The 21756-nt window shown below is 39.9% G+C and overlaps 1 protein-coding gene across 2 annotated transcripts in view; it reads right to left on the bottom strand.

Annotated features, from left to right (window-relative positions):
* LOC126412078 (dynein regulatory complex subunit 6-like) overlaps positions 1 to 13237 on the bottom strand; it is a 39172-nt gene extending 25935 nt beyond the window's left edge. The window contains exons 1-2 of one of the 2 annotated variants that reach the window (XM_050081483.1): positions 12794 to 13237; positions 11333 to 11471 (exon numbers count right to left, since the gene is read on the bottom strand). The gene's annotated coding sequence lies outside the window, so the exon portion shown is untranslated. The remainder of the gene's footprint in view (positions 1 to 11332; positions 11472 to 12793) is intronic. The other variant, XM_050081482.1, reaches the window with a different exon arrangement.
* Positions 13238 to 21756: the final 8519 nt, after the last annotated feature.

Consider the following 21756-nt stretch of genomic DNA (forward strand, 5'->3'; position numbering starts at 1 on the left):
TCTTTTCTCCTTCCTCCAAACCCACCCAACAAAACTTGAGATCAGAAATGAGTTCTGTATACTCACTTTAAACTCGCCAGTGGGTCTTACAGTGTCATCTCCGGACTCTGTCATCTCCATCACTCGTCATTTAACTTAAAACTCGTCACTTGTATCTGTTGTCAGGTTCAAGTGGAAAACACCAGTGTAGAAAGGAAAGTGGGTACATGAGTTCGCAAGTATAACTCAGCACTCGTGGCATTACTGTTACATACGAAACTATTGGGCATGACAATTATTATACACCACACCAATACACTGATCATTTAGCAGTGAATATTGTTCTGTTTATACATACACACATTTGTGTGTGTGTGTGTGTGTGTGTGTGTGTGTGTGTGTGTGTGTGTGTGTGTGTGTGTTTGTTTACATTCACATGTTTATATGTATATTTGAATGTATATGTATAAAACTTTTCGAAAATTGCTGTAATTTTATATTTTAATATTTAATCTCTAGTATGAGAATGTCTAACACACAAACTTTCAACACATTACTAATTCTATGATAACTGTACCAGAAGCAAAGTGTATATTCTAAATGGTGATTAACTAGTGAAATAAACTTACAGTAGTCTACAAAAAAGTTACAGAAATGAATGATGAACTACATTGCTCACTATTAGCCCATAAACACAGGTTGACCTGATTTTATATATAGCGTCCTTTTTGGTTCCAGGGACATAACAGTAACATCACTTTGTGCCCAGTTTTCCTTCGCATGGAGCACATACTTTTTTTCATGTTAGAGGTGAAAACAATAACATGTCCATGTTTTTTACATTGATTTAACTTTGTATGTTTATCATGCAAAGTGTGGACTATCCACTCTTCTCTAATGAAACACATTTGCAACTGTATACAATGCATCTCTTAACTTTTGTTTTAAACCCTCCTGGTCTCACAAAACACAGCTTCGTTAGAGGTCATCTGACCCAAACAACCAGTTATTTCATCATGTCAGTGCTAATTTACAGCAACATGGTCATGCACTCAACCCCCGTACTAAGTCGCAACTAGTCTCAGTCTAGCTGGCTTCAGTAAGAGAGAAGCGCTCAACAAGTGGGAAGTGACTGCAGTGCCATTATTCTCAGGCTCTTCACACACCCAGAACTGAAGTGGGGAAAAAAGGAATGTGATTTAGCATTGACCTAACAGCAGCACCTTGATTTGTAATGTATCTGACCCTCAACATTTAGAGTTGTACTCATTCAGTTTTAGATCTCTAGACACAACCCCTCACCCCAGTCTACTTGCTGAACTGCAGTCCCAGGATTGGGTGTTCAGCTGGCACTGTGTAACTGTAACAGAGGTGTGTGTGTGTGTGTGTGTGTGTGTGTGTGTGTGTGTGTGTGTGTGTGTGTTATCTTCATAAACCAAACTTGTATCCTGCCATGCCACACAGACAGACGTTTAAATCCAATATCAGTTTGAAGAAAGCCACAACAAGTAATGGATATTAATTAACGGCAAGCATATCCACAGCCATTTTTTATGGAATCTAAAACCTATTTTACTGTTTTGAAACTTCCTGGCAGATAATAACTGTTGCCGGACCAGAAATCGAACCTGGGATCCTTGCCTTTCATGCAAAAGTTCTCTACTACCTGGGCTATCCAAGCATGACTTGCAATCCAACCTCACAACTTTGCTTCAGCTAGTACCCATCTCCTAACATCAAATTTCACAGAAGTTCTCTTGCATTTGATGTGAGACTAGCACTCCCAGAGAAAGAATATTGGGGAGACATGCATTTGTGTCTGGAGACCTTAGTTGATAGAGTACTTGCCCATGAAAGGCAAAGCACCCAGGTTCAAGACTGGTGTGTCACATGGCTTTAACCTGCCTGGAAGTTTCAGATCATCTCAAACTCAACTGCACAATCAAAACTCATTCTGAACATTTTACTGATACCTCCTATTTCCCCTGTAACTGAAAATACCAAATGGCTTCCCTTAGCATTGTATCCTAAAAGCATAATTATATGGACAGTTCCCACGCAAACTACATCTATCAGTTAATTGTACTGTAGATACACATTACTAAAAAAGATAGAATTAGTATGTTTAGTGGTCAATAAATACAGTTGTTCATTAGTTTTGCGTTTTATTTTGTACAGGTTTGTTTCCTCCACCCCCTTCTATGAAAATAATAAAAGGTTGATCATTTTAGTTTTCACAGCTGTCTCCAGAAACCGTTTTCCTTGAACTGAGCAACTAAACCTATCAGAGAAGCAGCGTGTAATGAGAGGAATGGGGTACCGTAAATACTTTGCCCAGGTCAGGTACCTTATTCAGGGGAGTTAATCTAACACTACTGCTAGTAGCATAGTAGCAGCTTTCAGTCAAAGGAACTTCAACTATTCAGAAATAGCAGTAATTCACTATATGCTTGAAAACAGCAGACCACTGTCATTGCACTCTAAGCAATATTTGGAAATTTCTAACTTCCATGGTATTAATACAATACTGACAAGATCTGACTGGAAAACAAGCAAAACAATGAGTAACAATAAGGCCCCTCCCTCACTTACCCTCTCCCCCATCTCTCTAAATCTTGTTTACATGACTGTCCAATCCAGAATGTGGTGAGTGGTTATTTTTAATAATCTTTTGATAAATAGATGGGAAAAATAGAAGCATAAAAAATAAGTATAAAATATGTATGTATTGGATTAAGATGCACAACTTAACCTAAACAGTTACTATCAATACTTCAATTTCAGCTCAGCTGGATTCTAAAAATTGAATCTTTGGTTTAAAGTCTAGCACAATACAAATTCTTGACTGGATAAAGGGGTGGAAGGAGTGAGCACACTCTTACATTGGAATTATAGGGAATGAATACTTTAAACAAGACTAGATCGCAAAAACTTGTACAGAACACAAATGCTTGTCACATAAGTCAGTATTGCAAGACTTTTGATATCTGGAACCTTAATAACCTTTCAGGAAGGATATAAAATATACAACATATCAACACACCTACAAGTATATAATAGAGTGAAACATTCCACGTGGGAAAAATATTCCTCCCCACTCCACCAAGAGTGTCTTTCCGCCGTCCACCTAACCTTCGTAACCTCTTAGTTCATCCCTATGAAATCCCCAAACCTTCTTCCCTACCCTCTGGCTCCTACCCTTGTAACTGCCCCCGGTGTAAACCCTGTCCCATGCACCCTCCCACCACCACCTACTCCAGTTCTGTAACCCGGAAGGTGTACACGATCAAAGGCAGAGCCACGCGTGAAAGCACCCACGTGATTTACCAACTGACCTGCCTACACTGTGATGCATTCTATGTGGGAATGACCAGCAACAAACTGTCCATTCGCATCAATGGACACAGGCAGATAGTGTTTGTTGGTAATGAGTATCACCCTGTGGCTAAACATGCCTTGGTGCATGGCCAGCACATCTTGGCACAGTGTTACACCGTCCGGGTTATCTGGATACTTCCCACTAACACCAACCTATCCGAACTCCGGAGATGGGAACTTGCTCTTCAATATATCCTCTCTTCCCATTATCCACCAGGCCTCAATCTCCACTAATTTCAAGTTGCCGCCACTCATACCTCACCTGTCATTCAACAACATCTTTGCCTCTGCACTTCCGCCTCGACTGACATCTCTGCCCAAACTCTTTGCCTTTTAATATGTCTGCTTGTGTCTGTATATGTGTGGATGGATATGTGTGCGCGCGCGCGCGCGAGTGTATACCCGTCCTTCTTTCCCCCTAAGGTAAGTCTTTCCGCTCCCGGGATTGGAATGACTCCTTACCCTCTCCTTTAAAACCCACATCCTTTCATCTTTCCCTCTTTCCTGACGAAGCAACCGTTGGTTGCAAAAGCTAGAATTTTGTGTGTATATTTGTGTTTGTTTGTGTGTCTATCGACGTGCCAGCGCTTTCGTTTGGTAAGTCACACCTACAAGTATACATACATTCATCTAATAAAAGAAGAGAGGTGAATGACTGCTAAGTATGTTGTTAAACCATTGACTTATTGGTAAATTTTTCAATCAGCATAGACCAGTTTCACAGAAAGGAAAACCTGGATGCCAGTTACTGTTTAAAAGTGATAGTAATGTAGAGAATTTCAATCGTCGTCCTCTCTCCGCATATTATGACACTCAAGAAGCTGCAACATTACCAACAGCAAATATTAGGCTATATATAGCTAACTGACACCAGCTGTATATCTCATTTCTTTCAGCATCACACTAAAGCTGGTTATGGATACTGTATGTTATTTCTTCTTCCCGTATTACATTTATGAATGTTACCACTATTTTTGAAATGTTATTGATTGTAGACAACAAACTTCATAAGGGGCTAAATTTATCATATGAATGTTGCCATTATGCCTAACTGTTAGAAGAGTCATCTACAATAAGTTTTAGAGTAGACACCACACAGAATAAAAATTCCCACAACAGCTTTCAAAACTATTAGTTCCTTCGCAAGGGAGGAGAGAGGAATTGGTTAGGTAAGGTTAAAAAGGATGAGCAGATCACTGAGACCTCAAGAAGAGACAGACCCACCTGTTGCACAGATGAGGAGAGTAAGCTGAAGTTAGAGGTGTAAGAGAGAGGAAGTGAACAAAGACAGTACATTGGTACACACTGTGCCAGCTTCAATCAGTGAGAGTAGCATGCAAAGATGGATTTGAGGAAGACAAATGAATAGTGCAATTACACACTAGAAGAAAAAGCTATAGTAATAACAATAATGAGAATGAGAGGAGGGAGGAGAAGGAAGATAATAAGTGAAAGCAATAAAAGAAATGAGACAAAATAGATAAAAATTTATTAACAAAAAGGTGAAAAAAGGGCAGGGGTAATATATTAACAAAAGTTAAGTCCAAGAAGGGGTTGGGATGCAAGAATGCATTGGAGGGCAAGTTCCCCTCTCTGGATTTCAGGGACACTAGTATTGGGTGAAAGAATCGCACCATGTGGTGTAGAAGGCACCCAAGTCCTTTGTGTTATGCTGGAAGGCACTTCCAGCAACTTGGTGCTGGGTGTCCGCAAGGCGTACAGTTCCTCTATGCCCATTCATGTGCTCAGCCAGTTTAGTGGTGCTTGTTTGCATAAAATACTGTGCAGTGGCTATGGGCTAGCTGACAAACAACATGCACGGTTTGGCAAGTTGTTCTAACTTTGATATTACCAGATTTACCAGCAGTGAGGCTGGAGTAGGTGGTAATGGGTGGCTGCACAGAGCAAATTTACAGCGGGACTTTGGATTGGAATAATGGCTTTGGAATGCCATAAAATTTGACTAGCACGTTAGAGAAATCAGGAGGCCAACAGATGGTCACAATTGGATAGTGGATGATGCAAGGAGGATACCAACGAGACAGTATCATATTTCAAGGTTTGACTTAAGAAAGTCGTAGCATTGGAGAGGCAATGTGTTGAGGAATTCAGGGCCTGAGTGATACTGCAAGGAGAATGGGGCAGGGTTTAGAGTTTCTTGGAAGTGAGTGCTAAACTACTGCCCCAGACATTTTCTGTTGTCTGTTGTTGTTGTCCACTACTGCTATCACCCCATGGTGCACTAGTACATTTTTATTTTTTTCAGCATCGGAATACAGACACCATTCAGTTCCACATCCTTGAACAATGGCCAGTTGCACTCAAGTTTTGAAAAGAAAACATATTACTTCATATCTCTATATTCCGGAGGTAAAATAGTCCCCCATTCAGATCTCCAGGTGGGGACTACTCAAGAGGACGATGTTATCAGCAGAAAGAAAACTGGCATCCTACGGATCGGAGCGTGGAATGTCAGATCCCTTAATCGGGTAGGTAGGTTAGAATATTTAAAAAGGGAAATGGATAGGTCAAAGTTAGATATAGCGGGAATTCGTGAAATTCGGAGACAGGAGGAACAAGACTTTTGGTCAGGTGAATACTGGGTTATAAATACAAAATCAAATAGGGGTAATGCAGGAGTAGGTTTAATAACAATTAAAAAAATAGGAGTACAGGTAAGCTACTACAAACAGCATAGAGAACGCATTATTGTGGCCAAGATAGACACGAAGCCCACACCTACTATAGTAGTACAAGTTTATATGCCAACTAGCTCTGCAGATGAAGAAGAAATTGATGAAATGTATGATGAGATAAAAAATTATTCAGGTAGTGAAGGGAGACGAAAATTTAATAGTCATGGGTGACTTGAATTCAGGAGTAGGAAAGGGGAGAGAAGGAAACATAGTAGGTGAATATGGATTGGCGGGAAGAAATGAAAGAGGAAGCCGTCTGGCAGAACTTTGCACAGAGCATAACTTAATCATAGCTAACACTTGGGTCAAGAATCATGAAAGAAGGTTGTATACATGGAAGAACCCTGGAGATACTAGAAGGTATGAGATAGACTATATAATGGTAAGACAGAGATTTAGGAACCAGATTTTAAACTGTAAGACATTTCCAGAGGCAGATGTGGACTGACTACAATCTATTGGTTATGAACTATAGATTAAAACTGAAGAAACTGCAAAAAGGTGGGAATTTAAGGAGATGGGACCTGGATAAACTGACTAGATCAGAGGTTGTACAGAATTTCAGGGTGAGCATAAGGGAACAATTGACAGGAACGGGGGAAAGAAATACAGTAGAAGAAGAATGGGTAGCTCTGAGGGATGAAGTAGTGAAGGCAGCAGAAGATCAAGTAGGTAAAAAGACGAGGGCTAGTAGAAATCCTTGGGTAACAGAAGAAATACTGAATTTAATTGATGAAAGGAGAAAATATAAAAATGCAGTAAATGAAGCAGGCAAAAAGGAATACAAACGTCTCAAAAATGAGATCGACAGGAAGTGCAAAATGGCTACGCAGGGATGGCTAGAGGACAAATGTAAGGATGTAGAGGCTTATCTCACTAGGGTTAAGATAGATACTGCCTACAGAAAAATTAAAAGAGACCTTTAGAGAAAAGAGAACCACTTGTATGAATATCAAGAGCTCAGATGGAAACCCAGTTCTAAGCAAAGAAGGGAAAGCAGAAAGGTGGAAGGAGTATATAGAGGATCTATACAGGGGCGATGTACTTGAGGACAATATTATGGAAATGGAAGAGAATGTACATGAAGATGAAATGGGAGATACGATACTGCGTGAAGAATTTGACAGAGCACTGAAAGACCCGAGTCGAAACAAGGCCCCAGGAGCAGACAACACTCCATTAGAACTACTGACGGCCTTGGGAGAGCCAGTCCTGACAAAACTTTACCATCTGGTGAGCAAGATGTGTGAGACAGGCGAAATACGCTCAGACCTCAAGAAGAATATAGTAATTCCAATCCCAAAGAAAGCAGGTGTTGACAGATGTGAAAATTACCAAACTATAGTTTAATAAGTCACAGCTGAAAAATACTAACATAATTCTTTACAGACAAATGGAAAAACTTGTAGAAGCCAACCTCGGGGAAGATCAATTTGGATTCCGTAGGAAAGTTGGAACACGTGAGGCAATACTGACCCTACGACTTATCTTAGAAGAAAGATTAAGGAAAGGCAAACCTACATTTCTAGCATTTGTAGACTTAGAGAAAGCTTTTGACAATGTTAACTGAAATACTCTCTTTCAAATTCTAAAGGTGGCAGGGGTAAAATACAGGGAGCAAAAGGCTATTTACAATTTGTACAAAAACCAGATGGCAGTTATTAGAGTCGAGGGGCATGAAAGGGAAGCAGTGGTTGGGAAGGGAGTGAGACAGGGCTGTAGCCTCTCCCCGATGTTATTCAATCTGTATATTGAGCAAGCAGTAAAGGATACAAAAGAAAAATTAGGAGTAGGTATTAAAATCCATGGAGAAGAAATAAAAACTTTGATTCGCCGATGACACTGTAATTCTGTCAGAGACAGCAAAGTACTTGGAAGAGCAGTTGAATGGAAAGGACAGAGTCTTGAAAGAGAATATAAGATGAACAGCAACAAAAGCAAAACGTGGATAATGGAATGTAGTCAAATTAAGTCAGGTGATGCTGAGGGAATTAGATTAGGAAATGAGACACTTAAAGCAGTAAACGAGTTTTGCTATTTGGGGAGCAAAATAACTGACTATGGTCGTAGTAGGGAGGACATAAAATGTAGACTGGCAATGGCAAGGAAAGCGTTTCTGAAGAAGAGAAATTTTTTAACATGAAGTATAGATTTAAGTGTCAGGAAGTCGTTTTTGAAAGTATTTGTATGGAATGTAGCCATGTATGGAAGTGAAACATGGACGATAAATAGTTTCGACAAAAGGAGAATACAAGCTTTCGAAATGCGGTGCTACAGAAGAATACTGAAGATTAGATGGCTAGATCACATAACTAATGAGGAGGTATTGAACAGAATTGGGGAGAAGAGGAGTTTGTGCCACTACTTGACAAGAAGAAGGGACCGGTTGGTAGGACATGTTCTAAGGGATCACAAATTTGGCATTGGAGGACAGTGTGGAGGGTAAAAAATCATCATCATCATCATCATCATCAACAGGCAAAAACGGAATTTTACTTCAGTCAGTAGCAAACAAGGACGTGAGCTGTGCCTTCACTGAAGCTATGAACATGAAATGATGGGTTTCCCCACTGAGCACTGCATGAAAGCCTGAAATATTTTAATACATGTGAGTAGGAATTGGACCTCAGATAACTGTATTTGGCAATTCTCCTCCACAGACAAATGGCTTTCATTATTTCACAAAAATCAGACATGGGATGAAAATCAGTAAGTTTCTCTGCCGATAAAATGCACAGCTTGTTCATGGGATGTCTGCTGCACCTGCCTACACAATCTTCAGAACAGGTTGGCAGCAGTTCATACGTTCTTACATGACAGGCTCTTACCACAAATGTTGCAATATGTAGACACCATACCATCTATTCCAGGAACAAAAGACTCGGCATTTTAAGTTCTGTCAACAGGTACTTCATCTATTTAATATTCACATATAAAAACTGATACAGAACCTTATAGCTAGTGAGAAAATGCGACTGCATTAACCTGACCTTAAGACTGTCTTTGGTGAAAACTCTAATGTAATAAAGTAATAAGCCCAGTCGGTTTCTGTGCCCTACCAAATGGATCCTTAGTTGGCGGGTAGGGAAGGCCCTGCAGTTCTGCAGGGTAGATGGGAAATAAAATATCATGCACAGACCAACACAGAAATCAAAATCCAAAGGAGGCTGCCGCCAGTTTGAGTGGCCTTTGGTCAGTGTCTGTTTCCGAGCTTAGGGGCAGTTGAGAAAAACCTCTAGGGCTAACAACCATGGTTGTAAACCAGTGGCTACAACAGTAAGAGACATCCAAAAATAATATTACCAATCATGGAAGAGTGTGATGTGAAACGAATTTATGACATTCTTATTTTTTTAAAAACAAATCAATTGCTGGATATGACACTCTTCCTTGAACCTTCTCTATTCTTTCCATTAACACTTCTGTCCCCAAGTGACAATACCCAAGATTTTTGTAAACAATCCTTCAAAAAAAGATTTACATTTTCTGAACATTTGCACAATGGATCTTAGCTTTCCACACAATTAGTGATACTTGGTGATTCTACCAAGTTTCTGTGGACAGTAATATCTAATATCTGTTCATCAAGACCATTTAAATGACTTAAAGTTGTCAGCCATCATAAATTACATTATACACTCTTTTTTTAAAAAAAAGTACCACGAAGGAATTATCCCAATGGAGAGGAAATTGACGGATGTGACAGACATGTACAAGCAAACAAATGATTAAAATTTCAGAAAAATCGGATGATTTACTCAAGAGAAATAACTTCATAAATTGTGCAAGTCAATAACACATTGATCCATGTTTGGCCCTTATGCAAGCAGTTACCTGGCTTGGTTTGCATTGATACAGTTGTTGATGTCATCCTGAGGAATGTGGTGCCAAATTCTAACTGAAGTGTTAGATCTTCAGAATCCTGAGTTGGTTGGGGAGCCATGCCCATACATGTTCCAAATATTCTCAACTGGGGACAGATCTGGCAACCTTGCTGGCCATGGCAGGGTCTACCAAGCACAAAGACAAGCAGTAGAAACTCTCACCGTGTGTGGGTGGGCATTACCTTGCTGAAATTTAAGGTCAGGATGGCTTGCCATGAAGACCAACAAAACAGGGCACAGAATATCTTTGACGTACTTCTATACTGTAAGGGTGCAATGACAACCAAAGTGATCATGCTATGAAATGAAATTGCACATCAGACCATCACTCCTGGTTGTCAGACCTTGTGGTGGTCAACAGTCAGGTTGGTATTCCACCACTTGTCTGAAGACACATCTTCGATGGTCATCAGGACTCAATTTGAAATGGGACTCATCACTAAAGACTATTCTACTCAAGTCCATGAGAGTCCTAGTCAAATGTGCCCGGCACCACTGTTGGCTTGTTGGTGTACAGAAGTCAACAGTAGTGAGCTCTGGTACCACTCTGTGAGCTGTCTACCAATGGTCCTCATGATCTTTGAAGCACAAGCTGGACATCAGATTCATGATTTCGGGACTCTGAGTACCTCTCTCACGATCGCTCAGATGTCAATTTCTGTCATCTCTCTGGGTCAACTGTATCCTTCTTGAGTCTGTTTTCAGCCATGGTTGATGCATTCCTGCCAACATCATTGAACAGTAGCATCACTCCTAATCAAATACCAGTAACTCGTTTTTTGTCCCCTACTACATGTCCTCTCTCAAATGTTGACATCTGCATACATTGTTCAGGTGACTGTCTGCGAGGCCTAGTTACTTTGCATCGAACACAGAATGAAAATCGCAAAGATTGTATACTATGGAATTGGCATGTCTCCTCTTTACTACCCTTGCCAGCTGCATGCTGAAAGTGTATAACTTCGCATTTTCCGTCAATGCCTCTACAAATATCAGTTTGTAACAAACCTGTGTGTAACTGCTTCATAGTGTGTCATTTTTTTTTATCTTAGTGTGTATTTGCTTTCATTGTTTTTTTTTTTTTTTTTTTCCCCTACCACAGAAATCAAATCTGTAAGTCGTTCTGCAGTTCACAACTATTACCCATAATTGTCACATCTCTAAATACAACAATCGTTGCCTGTGAGGTCTCAGAGAAATATTAGTTACTGCCCAATCACATTTCCTTCAAGTGCAGTAATGGAACGATCTGATCACAACATAAATATCATAAGCAATAAAGATAACATCTCAATGAATATCTTAGGTACTAAGTAGAAAACAGACATAAACAAGCCAGTCTTGTTTATGTGCCTATCAACAATTTAGTGCCTCAACTATTAGGGGAGTTGTTACCTCTTACGCCTCCAATTATTTCCTTTCAGTATAGGCCTAGTAGAGATTACTTTCAGAGCTTACGTATTTGGTTCTATGGGCTTTGAAATCCTCAATCCAGTCCTGAGTTTTTCCATCACTGAAGCTCTCACCATCCTCACTGGAAATCACATAAAATACTAGATCTTCCCAGTCACTTGAGTTTAGCAACATTCACTGTAAGTGTAATTTCTTATTTTTGTCTAAAAAAGCTTTAGATAATTAAGTTAATCTGTGTACTTTCATTAACTGATATCATATGGAATAATTTTCTGGGGCAATGCCACACATATACACAAAGTATTTATTGTTCAGAAACCTGCTGCGAGTAAGTCCATTCTTGAACTAACGTAGAAAACAGTTTAAAAAAGACGCACAGCACAATGAGGCGGCAGAATCACAGATTCTCAATGTTAGGCGAAAACTGTAAATATTCAGAAGTAAATAATGGTGAAAACCTGTAGCTAAGGAAACGCGTCTATCACATCAAGATAGATACGTTGGTAGAATGACTGTTTGTACAGAGTGGAGACAATAGGTCTGCAAATTGTGGAAGGCTCAATAATAGAGCAGAAGAGACAAAACATTTGTTACAAACTAATAACAATATGTTTCAGTGCTGACTAAGATTAATTTACATTCAATTTTTACATTAAAATGGGTTAATTCAAATAATGTCCATCAGATTAACAAAAAAGCCACGCATTGATGGGAACCCTGAAACTGGAACCAAGAAGCAACACGTCTGCACCCGTTTAAACAATAAACTGCGTGTTAAAGCCATTAACTTAAACCGCACATGAAACATTTTACTAATTAACATAATAAATGGGGCACCGAGATTTTACGAATGCAAGATACACCACAGTGTGCTATGTCTGGAAATGACGGGAGTTCACAATGATATAGTAGACATAACCTCAATGAAGAAGAACACTACATTGCAAGTGAGATAACAATTCAAGTAGCGAGATGACACTATGCATTGTCAAAACAAAATGTAAATCGTATTTCCAGTGTTGAGATGCCTGTATGAGCGTGTATCGAAAGCCAATAAATTAAAAAAAAAAGGTATGTTAAAACTATTAAAGATGGTATTCAGCAATATTTTCACTGCATTTACAAACCAGTCTACTTTGTGCTGCAATACGAAAAACTGAATACATTACATGTTACAAGCACCAATGTTTATAAATAAGCATATTTGTGCAAGAGATCTACATTTCTAACATGTACAGGCACTTCAAAAAATACTTTTTTGACAGTTCAAGGCGCGGCGCAGATATTCTCGTCTGCCCAAAGCGATCCCGGCACACTATAAACAGGAGAGACGCACAAAACTCTATGTCATACAAAATATGCCTGCTTATAAACACAAATAAATGTTCATATCGTTATTCACTATGGTTTTTAAAAGATAAGTACGAAACTAAAGGCCCGTACCTGCGTGAGATATCCACTGGAAAATCGACACTACTTTCAGCGTACCATACAATCGTTCAGTATCAATATATCCTTTACTAAACGTGCTTATGGACTGACAAGTTACATACACGCCCCCAAATTAGCGCACAACATCCAACTGCCCTACATAATATGTACAAATTGTACCATATTGTGACTTCTTGGATCAATAAAATACAGCTGACATCCAACAAGTAACATCTCATGCGCCGCAAAAGGTAGTGATAACGATAATTACAGACAGTACACAGATATATGTAGGGGGCCACACATATTCAATAGTATTGTCAAACTGTCAATATATTGACCCTCTGAGGTCGCTTATGGATGAATTGTCAATAGTATAAATAATGATAAACAGCATTGATGGACCTCAAAATATTCTAATTATTGTCAATCCATACTTAACGTGTGAAGTCAAATCTTGACGATTTAACAATTCCATTGATATGTTGAAAGAGCTTCAGAAACCAGCCACGCGGCGTAGTGAGCACTGTTTATTATTATTATTTTTTTTCAATTCACCGTTGTGTGTATCATACCACAAATTCAATTTTAAGAAGTTTTTTAATACAAAAGAATTTTAATAGGCATATGCAAGGAAAACATTGCATGTGCCACTTTAGTACTGTTAACAGAGGATTCTGTATTACAGTGCTTGATTCATTAATTTGAAAATATAGTATAGACCGTTGTGGTACATAGCAGATTTGAAAAACGCTCCCATTTCGTAAAATACGTCATATATCTGCAGTGACTAGTAACAGGTCTGCGAAATAATGTCTGTTTCACCAAATGATCACAAAGCATAAAAAAGTTTTACGTTAATTGTCTCCACAGGTCTGTAACAGGCACATATAATTAGTTCACAGGTTTCCATAGAATTTTACTAATTGTACTTTCTTATATTACAGAACTAAACTAGAGCATTAGAGTAACCTGTCTAACGCGCAATTTCTTGTCGAATGCGATTGCCTCTCTCATTGACGTATTTTGCTTCTCTATTTTATCTCGTATCAAGACTACTAGCTTGTCGTACGAAGCAGAACTCATCGTAAAATAATTTATTATCTTTTGGGTCCATAATTCTGATTTCAGTCAGTAAATTAACATGTGACCAGTCGCTGGTTTTTTCAACCAATCTCGGACCCATTTCCTCATTCTCGCTGTTTTCTGTTGGTTGCAAGCGATAGCTAATATAACTGCAGTACACGCTTTCTTTTGGGTATTCGACATCCTAACCTTGTAAAATTGCGTTATCAACTGACAATTTTTGTCACTGTTATTGACAGTGTGATATTATACTGAAGATTTGAGAAACTAATACTGTCAATAAATATTGAACATGTGCAGTCTCTTTAGTCTGTGGAGCTCAATTAGCCTCTCTGGACCTCGCTCTGATCAATGTTTGTGACAACATGGTTTGTACCTTGTAGGACAATAAAATATATTTGTATGGAATCGTACGGCCTGTCAGTTGTTATTATACCTAACTACTATCACGAGAGCCGTACGTCCTCCAAAGCAATCACGGTCTTCTTGTTTCAATACACACGTGTTAAAATCGCGTTTCAGTAATTGCTTACATCAACAAAGCACTTATTTTTTATATAATCTCGAAATGCTTACTTTAAATGCAAAAAATTACGTGAAAATGTAATTCTGAGAACAACATTTCTTTAATTACCTCAAATGAGGCGCTTAGCCGCCACACACTGGGCAACAGGCTGCAGGGTAAAATCGAGATACGGTATCTCGCCTTCCCGTGCATCTGTCACCAGCCTGCAGCCTGGTGTCCAGTGTACGCCTCATCGCTCTTGTTCACCTGAAGATGGGCTTATAATCGCCCGAAAGCTGTCATTATTATTAATACAGGGTGTTGCCGACTAGCTCTGCAGATGATGAAGAAATAGATGAAATGTATGACGAGATAAAAGATATTATTCAGGTAGTGAAAGGAGACGAAAATTTAATAGTCATGGGTGGCTGGAATTCGTCAGTAGGAAAAGGGAGAGAAGGAAACATAGTGGGTGAATATGGACTGGGGGGAAGGAATGAAAGAGGAAGCCGCCTTGTAGAATTTTGCACAGAGCATAACTTAATCATAGCTAACACTTGGTTCAAGAATCATAAAAGAAGGTTGTATACCTGGAAGAATCCTGGAGATACTAAAAGGTATCAGATAGATTATATAATGGTAAGACAGAGATTTAGGAACCAGATTTTAAATTGTAAGACATTTCCTGGGGCAGGTGTGGATTCTGACCACAATCTATTGGTTATGAACTGCAGATTGAAACTGAAGAAACTGCAAAAAGGGGGGAATTTAAGGAGATGGGACCTGGATAAACTGAAAGAACCAGAGGTTGTAGAGAATTTCAGGGAGAGCATAAGGGAACAATTGACAGGATTGGGGGAAGGAAATACAGTAGAAGAAGAATGGGTAGCTCTGAGGGATGAAGTAGTGAAGGCAGCAGAGGATCAAGTAGGTAAAAAGACAAGGGCTAATAGAAATCCTTGGGTAACAGAAGAAATATTGAATTTAATTGATGAAAGGAGAAAATATAAAAATGAAACAGGCAAAAAGGAGTACAAACGTCTCAAAAATGAGATCGACAGGAAGTGCAAAATGGCTAAGCAGGGATGGCTAGAGGACAAATGTAAGGATGTAGAGGCTTATCTCACTAGGCGTAAGATAGATACTGCCTGCAGGAAAACTAAAGAGACCTTTGGAGAGTAGAGAACCACTTGTATGAATATCAAGAGCTCAGATAGCAACCCAGTTCTAAGCAAAGAAGGGAAGGCGGAAAGGTGGAAGGAGTATATAGAGGGTTTATACAAGGGCGATGTACTTGAGGACAATATTATGGAAATGGAAGAGGATGTAGATGAAGACGAAATGGGAGATAAGATACTGCGTGAAGAGTTTGACAGAGCACTGAAAGACCTGAGTCGAAACAAGGCCCCAGGAGTAGACAACATTCCATTAGAACTACTGATGGCCTCGGGAGAGCCAGTCATGACAAAACTCTACCATCTGGTGAGCACGATGTATGAGACATGCGAAATACCCTCAGACTTCAAGAAGAATATAATAATTCCAATCCCAAAGAAAGCAGATGTTGACAGATGTGAAAATTACCGAACTATCAGTTTAATAAGTCACAGCTGCAAAATACTAACGCGAATTCTTTACAGACGAATGGAAAAACTGGTAGAAGCCTACCTTGGGGAAGATCAGTTTGGATTCCGTAGAAATGTTGGAACACGTGAGGCAATACTGACCTTACGACTTATCTTAGAAGAAAGATTAAGAAAAGGCAAACCTACATTTCTAGCATTTGTAGACTCAGAGAAAGCTTTTGACAATGTTGACTGGAATACTCTCTTTCAAATTCTGAAGGTGGCAGGGGTAAAATATAGGGAGCGAAAGGCTATTTACAATTTGTACAGAAACCAGATGGTAGTTATAAGAGTCGAGGGGCATGAAAGGGAAGCAGTGGTTGCGAAAGGTGTGAGACAGGGTTGTAGCCTCTCCCCGATGTTATTCAATCTGTATATTGAGCAAGCAGTAAAGGAAACAAAAGAAAAATTCGGAGTAGGTATTAAAATTCATGGAGAAGAAGTAAAAACTTTGAGGTTCGCTGATGACATTGTAATTCTGTCAGAGACAGCAAAGGACTTGGAAGAGCAGTTGAACGTAATGGACAGTGTCTTGAAAGGAGGATATAAGATGAACATCAACAAAAGCAAAACGAGGATAATGGAATGTAGTCGAATTAAGTCGGGTGATGCTGAGGGAATTAGATTAGGAAATGAGACACTTAAAGTAGTAAAGGAGTTTTGCCATTTAGGGAGTAAAATAACCGATGATGGTCGAAGTAGAGAGGATATAAAATGTAGACTGGCAATGGCAAGGAAAGCGTTTCCCAAGAAGAGAAATTTGTTAACATCGAGTACAGATTTAAGTGTCAGGAAGTCGTTTCTGAAAGTATTTGTATGGAGTGTAGCCATGTATGGAAGTGAAACATGGACGATAACTAGTTTGGACAAGAAGAGAATAGAAGCTTTCGAAACGTGGTGCTACAGAAGAATGCTGAAGATAAGGTGGGTAGATCATGTAACTAATGAGGAGCTATTGAATAGGATTGAGGAGAAGAGAAGTTTGTGGCACAACTTGACCAGAAGAAGGGATCGGTTGGTAGGACATCTTTTGAGGCATCAAGGGATCACAAATTTAGCATTGGAGGGCAGCGTGGAGGGTAAAAATCGTAGAGGGAGACCAAGAGATGAATACACTAAGCAGATTCATAAGGATGTAGTTTGCAGTAGGTACTGGGAGATGAAGAAGCTTGCACAGGATAGAGTAGCATGGAGAGCTGCATCAAACCAGTCTCAGGACTGAGGACCACAACAACAACAACAGGGTGTTACAAAAAGGTACGGCCAAACTTTCAGGAAACATTCCTCACACACAAAGAAAGAAAATATGTTATGTGGACATGTGTCCGGAAACGCTTACTTTCCACGTTAGAGCTCATTTTATTACTTCTTTTCAAATCACATTAATCATAAAATGGAAACACACAGCAACAGAACGTACCAGCGTGACTTCAAACACTTTGTTACAGGAACTGTTCAAAATGTCCTCCGTTAGCAAGGATACATGCATCCACCCTCCGTCGCATGGAGTCCCTGATACGCTGATGCAGCCCTGGAGAATGGCGTATTGTATCACAGCCGTCCACAATACGAGCACGAAGAGTCTCTACATTTGGTACCAGGGTTGCGTAGACAAGAGCTTTCAAATGCCCCCATAAATGAAAGTCAAGAGGGTTGAGGTCAGGAGAGCGTGGAGGCCATGGAATTGGTCCGCCTCTACCAATCCATCGGTCACCGAATCTGTTGTTGAGAAGTGTACGAACACTTCGACTGAAATGTGCAGGAGCTCCATCGTGCATGTTGTGTCGTACATGTAAAGGCACATGTTCTAGCCGCACAGGTAGAGTATCCAGTATGAAATCATCATAACGTGTTCCATTGAACGTAGGTGGAAGAACATGGGGCCCAATCAAGACATCACCAACAATGCCTGCCCCTAACGTTCACAGAAAATCTGCGTTGACGACGTGATTGCACAATTGCGTACGGATTCTCGTCAGCCCACACATGTTGATTGTGAAAATTTACAGTTTGATCACGTTGGAATGAAGCCTCATCCGTAAAGAGAAAATTTGCACTGAAATGAGGATTGACACATTGTTGGATGAACCATTCGCAGAAGTGTACCCGTGGAGGCCAATCAGCTGCTGATAGTGCCTGCACATGCTGTACATGGTACGGAAACAACTGGTTCTCCCGTAGCACTCTCCACACAGTGACGTGGTCAACGTTACCTTGTACAGCAGCAACGTCTCTGTCGCTGACATTAGGGTTATCGTCAACTGCACAAAGAGTGGCCTCGTCCATTGCAGGTGTCCTCGTCGTTCTAGGTCTTCCCCAGTCGCGAGTAATAGGCTGGAATGTTCCGTGCTCCCTAAGACGTCGATCAATTGCTTCGAACGTCTTCCTGTCGGGACACCTTCGTTCTGGAAATCTGTTTCGATACAAACGTACCACGCCACGGCTATTGCCCCGTGCTAATCCATACATCAAATGGGCATCTGCCAACTCCGAATTTGTAAACATTGCACTGACTGCAAAACCACGTTAGTGATGAACACTAACCTGTTGATGCTATGTACTGATGAGCTTGATGCTAGTACTGTAGAAAATGAGTCGCATGTCAACACAAGCACCGAAGTCAACATTACCTTCCTTCAATTGGGCCAACTGGCAGTGAATCGAGGAAGTACAGTACATACTGACGAAACTAAAATGAGCTCTAACATGGAAATTAAGCGTTTCCGGACACATGTCCTCATAACATCTTTTCTTTATTTGTGTGTGAGGAATGTTTCCTTAAATTTGGCGGTACCTTTTTGTAACACCCCGTATATCGTAATGACATGCCACTCTGTATTGATGAAGATGTAAATTTAGTTATTTTTGCTGATGATACAAGTATAGTAATCACACCCAACAAACAAGAATTAGCTGAGGAAATTGTAGATAATGTCTTTCAGAAAACTATTAAGTTGGGGTTGGGTTGTTTTGGGGAAGGAGACCAGACAGCAAGGTCATCGGTCTCGCCAGATTAGGGAAGGACGGGGAAGGAAGTCGGCCGTGCCCTTTGAAAGGAACCATCCCAGCATTTGCCTAGAGTGATTTAGGGAAATCGTGGAAAACCTAAATCAGGATGGCCGGACGCGGGATTGAACCGTCGTCCTCCCGAATGCGAGTCCAGTGTTTAACCACTGCGCCACCTCGCTTGGTAACTATTAAGTGCTTCTCTGTAAATGGACTCTTACTAAATTTTGAGAATATTAGTATATACACTTTTGTACAGTAAATGGTGTAATACAATCGATAAATATAAGTTTTGTACAGAAACCTGTTGCTAAGGCACAATATTCAAAATTTCTGAGTGATGAGAAATTAAATTGTAAGAAACACATTGATGATCTGCTGAAATGTTTAGGTTCAGCTGCCGGCTGGTGTGGCTGTGCAGTTCTAGGCGCTTCAGTCTGGAACTGCATGACCGCTACAGTCGCAGGTTCGAATCCTGCCTCGGGTATGGATGTGTGTGATGTCCTTAGGTTAGTTAGGTTTAAGTAGTTCTAAGTTCTAGGGGACTGATGACCACAGATGTCAAGTCCCTTAGTGCTCAGAGCAATTTGAGCCATTTTTAGGTTCAGCTACTTGTGCCATCAGGGTTATTACAAATTTTGATGGTAAATATATCAGTAAATCAGCCTACTATGCCTATTTTCATTCACTCCTTTCATATGGCATCATATTTGGGGGTAATTCTTGAGTAAGAGGAAAGTATTCGTTCCACATTAGCATGTAACAAGAATAATAGCTGGAGCCCACCAAAGATTAACTTGCAGATATTTATTTAAAGAACTCAGCATATTCACAGTACCTCTGCAATACATATATTCATTTATGAACTTTATTAGTAGTAATGCACCCCAATTCAAAAATAATAACGAAGTGCATAGCTATAACACTAGAAGAAGAATGGTCTCCACTATTCTGGGTTAAATCTGACTTTGACACAGAAAGGAGTGAATTATGCTGCGACAAAAATCTTTGGTCATTTGCAAAAACAACATTAAAAGTGTGTAATGCCGGAAATGCATATCCTCCTATTTCCATCTATTGTACTATAATTTGTTTTCCTTATTTTTGCTACCTGAATATATGATATTTCTGTGTCTTTACATATTGTAATTGTTTTACTATTTGTATATATATATTTATGCATTTATGTCGATGTATAATTGGTTTGTTTCGTAAATATTATTTGTATTTTACGCTGGGTCTTGCCTAGGGAAAACTGCTATCGAACGATTACATCGATAGGTCGTGTGAAGAATCAAAGTGTGTAGGATCTTTGGTAGTGTTAACTCTGCCGCGTGGAGCGCAGGCAGAGCTGTGGGAGTCTGGCTGGAGTAGCGAGTGGAGCAGGTGTGTTGTGTGACGCTCCCGCGAGTTGCCGCGCTTTCGGGGTTTGGCAGCATGTAATTGCGCTCGACTCGCGATGATAGTTTCTGACATGGTGTCGCGGACGGGAAGCATTAGCTGGCGCACGTCAAGAGCCCATTTCGCCTGGTGACCGTGTCGAGAAGAAGGCGCGCCAACATCCAGCTTCTGCAACAGCGACGGCCGACAATGAGTGACTGTCGCCACCTCCTCGATCGACGGCTTCAAACCTTCAATCAACCAACAAGGAAGACTAAAAGCTCGTAAAGTTTCAGAACTGTATGGCAGACCTCAGCTTTTCAAATTGTTCCATTTGCCTCGCAAAATTACAGCAACTTAGCATGAACCTTTGTTGCTCATTGTCCCAATTGCATTGCCAAGCAGGGTCCCTTCCTTTTCCGAAATGAACCCGAGTGTCGTTGAAATTCAAACGCCAGCATAATTCCATTTCACTGCTTTAATTTCAAAGTTCACTTTAAGTATTCATAGCTGGTTACAATAGCTAGATTACACAGGCACAAATTAAGAGTGCGAGTTTTGTTACCGTATTTTAGCTTACCTGTGACTGCAGCTCAGCTTGGTACGTACTAAATTTTACTATTGTTAATTGTTCAGAATCGTTTAATTCAAGTTAAATTTCTTCTTTCTAAATTGCGTAGATTCAAGTAGCTTTAGAAATGATTGTTGAGGTAGTCCAAGACTAACTGTATTTCGATGTGCTTCAGAAAGAAAGCTCACTATTAACTTCAGTCACTAAATTAACTTTCGATTTTCTGGTTTCATTAATTCTTTTGCTAAATTAAGTGTAGCGAAATTTATTACTTCTGACAAACTTTCAGTTTTCACACTACACGTGTCAACCTTCAGTTGCCACACTTCTAGTGCTAATTATATGTGTAATGACCTTTCCTTTTCAGTTATTATAGTAATTGTCCATAGGACTGGCGACCGTAATTTCCCCCAAATCTCAAATATCTAATTACCGCTAGTTGATTGTTAACGTAACGGCCGCACATTTACTTTCTTTATTAACTTTATCCCTATTTCAAAATTAATTTCCACCAGTTTCACTTGCATTTTTCCTTTCATTTAGATGTAACCCTTTCCTCCCTCCTTACCGACAGGTTAACTTCGGTGACGATTGCTTTTCCAAAATTCCCATTAGGTACACACGGTTTCATTTTTCACTGTCATTAAGGTCGTTAAGTGAGGGGGAGGTTACACGTGGCGACCTGGTGACAGGACAATCTTCAAATTTGAGGTTGTTCTGGACACGAATTTTGCATTCTACAAATCTCGTAACAAAGTACTGGTTACGAAATGGTCGATACGTCAGCGAGAATATTAGTGTG

Source organism: Schistocerca serialis, chromosome 7, assembly GCF_023864345.2.
Source record: "Schistocerca serialis cubense isolate TAMUIC-IGC-003099 chromosome 7, iqSchSeri2.2, whole genome shotgun sequence".
In the NCBI taxonomy this organism is placed as follows: Eukaryota; Metazoa; Arthropoda; class Insecta; order Orthoptera; family Acrididae; genus Schistocerca; species Schistocerca serialis.